Source organism: Sinocyclocheilus rhinocerous, unplaced genomic scaffold, assembly GCF_001515625.1.
Source record: "Sinocyclocheilus rhinocerous isolate Xijiao unplaced genomic scaffold, SAMN03320098_v1.1 scaffold2647, whole genome shotgun sequence".
Taxonomy (NCBI): Eukaryota; Metazoa; Chordata; class Actinopteri; order Cypriniformes; family Cyprinidae; genus Sinocyclocheilus; species Sinocyclocheilus rhinocerous.
The window spans coordinates 691,748-694,206 of NW_015639108.1; the positions used below are offsets into that span (position 1 = coordinate 691,748).

General features: G+C 33.9%; 1 protein-coding gene and 1 long non-coding RNA gene across 4 annotated transcripts in view; both read right to left on the reverse strand.

The window, feature by feature from the left end:
• Positions 1-2,459, reverse strand: part of LOC107751006 (arf-GAP with coiled-coil, ANK repeat and PH domain-containing protein 3-like) — an 83,003-nt gene that overhangs the window by 65,415 nt on the left and 15,129 nt on the right. The window lies entirely within an intron of this gene.
• LOC107751007 (uncharacterized) overlaps positions 1-2,459 on the reverse strand; it is a 14,297-nt gene that overhangs the window by 595 nt on the left and 11,243 nt on the right. The window lies entirely within an intron of this gene.

Sequence of the window (2,459 nt, forward strand, 5' to 3'; positions counted from 1 at the left end):
ATGCTGCTCCATCTGAAAGCACGTGATGATGATTTCCTGCTGATTACAGAACCGGCTTTACTAACAAAATGCGCATGACAATCGCATTCGATTAATCGTGCAGCCCTATGATATAATGCAAAATTTCTTTTTTGGGTTAACGATTTCTTTAATTATACAGACGTATTAGTTGACTTGCCGTTCTGACAACCTACAAACTAGTCAATTTAAAAAAAATAAATAAATAAACATTTTTACACATTCCTTCTTAATACAGGTAAACCATCAACACAAGACATTCCTGCGTTGCAACCAAGTAGCAGATATGAGCATATTACCCAGGCTGTAAAGAATGCCTGAAAGAATGCGCACATCAAGCGCGAAGTCTTAATCCTGAGAAACAGTGACTGATCTCAGCTTTGGAAAACATATCCCGTCTAAAAAATGAGAAAAGAGCTTTTATCAGCTTCTTTTCCTCAAGAACAATTCCTCCACAAACAAAACCAAACATCAGTTTCAGCCCATTGGCAACGGCTCTCTGGGGATTGACGGACAACTCACAGGAAGTTCAGAGAGAAGCACTGGCTAGTGTGTAACTTTTCGGACTGGACAGTGCCAGAACTCTGGAGCGAGAGACTAATTCTCTTAGCAGGGTGTTGTGTTTGGCACGGGGACCTGGAGCAGACGGATAAGCCTTGACACGTTGCTCCTCGCAGGGAAGGCTGCCCTGAGAGGAAGCAATCTTTAGCACTGTCCAACAGACCCAACGAGCCATCTAGACGGAGAACGACCAATATGGGGTTTTCAAACATTTTAAAACCCATTTTATAACCTGAAACCTCCTCACTTGAACAACACAAAGAAAATGGCAAATGAATCAGTCTCTATTGTCATTTAAACTCAGTCAATAGTTTTATATTGTGTCATTGTTGGTGGTGATTTGATCATAAAAGTGGTCGTTCATCACTGTACACAGTCCCTCAACATTTTTATTTCAAATAAAATGTTGTAAAGTTGTGTTGCATCTCAGAGCTGGTTGGTTTGGTTCAAGACTTAAAACTCTTTATTAAAATAATGTTTTTTTAATATTTGAGGAGAAAATGAATTGGAAATATACCCATGTCACTAGACAAAATGAATAAGTGGTCACTATCGCTCATCCTAGCGATTCCCGTGTTTTTGCAGTCAGATTTTATTGTTCACATTTTTTAAACTTTTCACAGATGGATGAATCTCATTTTTAGAAGCATGTATCTAAATTATAATAATAAAATATAATGACAGCAAATCTACGACGTTGTTTTAGTGCCATGTAAAATAGTCAGACAATTTTGAGAATAAAGTCAAAATTACGAGAATATAAATCGTAGAAATATGAGATTAAAGTTGTAATATTTTGAGAATAAAATTGTTGCATTATGAGATTAAAGTTGTAGTATTTCAAGAATAAAGTCGTAGTATTAATATTAGAGAATATTAGATATTATTAGAGAATAAAGTAGTATATTGCATGAATAAAGTCAATTAAAGTGAATCAACTTTAATCTCATATTATGACTTTATTCTCGTAATTTTGACTTTATTCTCAAAATATGACTTTAATCTCGTAATCTTAGATTTATTTATTTATTTTTATATTACATGGTACTAAAACGCTAGTACAAATCAGACATGCACAATTTCTGAAATTAAATAGATATTTTACTCAATTAAAATCCAGATTTGACATGCAAATATGCAAAATTAGTAGATTTTGCAGCTAATGCCAAAAATAGTCAAATATTGTCAGATTAATTTGCCTGGACAATATTCAGTTCATCACATGTTAGAACAGGTTTTTTGAATCAATCTTAACAATGTCAGCAGTGATGTATTTTAGCTTGAAGGAGTTCATAACAGCTGTGTTCACACAAAACCCTTATTTAGCTATGAAAACATTTTTGTGAGGAAAACTATCCTATGGATAGTGACTACACAAGGGGAATGTGGGAACATACTGCAGTACAATGAAATCTAATAACAGGACAGCAAAACTCTAATGAGGGGTAAAATTAAGCACCAATATGAGATTGAACATTTACAAAAAATGATTATGGAATTTATTGATCAACAAGTGATGCTTGAAACTTTGTGTTAATATATTTCACTACAGTGTAAATAGCTTTTCCAGTTACATTAGTATCATCAGCAGATTTAATCAAATCAATAGTGTCAAGATTTGCCCAATTTATTTTTGTCATCTTTGTGCCAATGTGATACTTACTGAATGTATTTAATTCTTAATCTTTCATAGCTTTAAGTGCAAGGTCACATTTGGTGTCATATGGAGTGACGCACTTCACATTAAATGTGAACAAAAAATTTAGCTGTATTGGTTCAATAAAATCACTTTTCTAATGTAGCGATAAGCAGGGGTTAAATTGGGATTTGTTATGCGGGGGGGCTCTATGGTATCGAGCTTATATATATATATACACAGT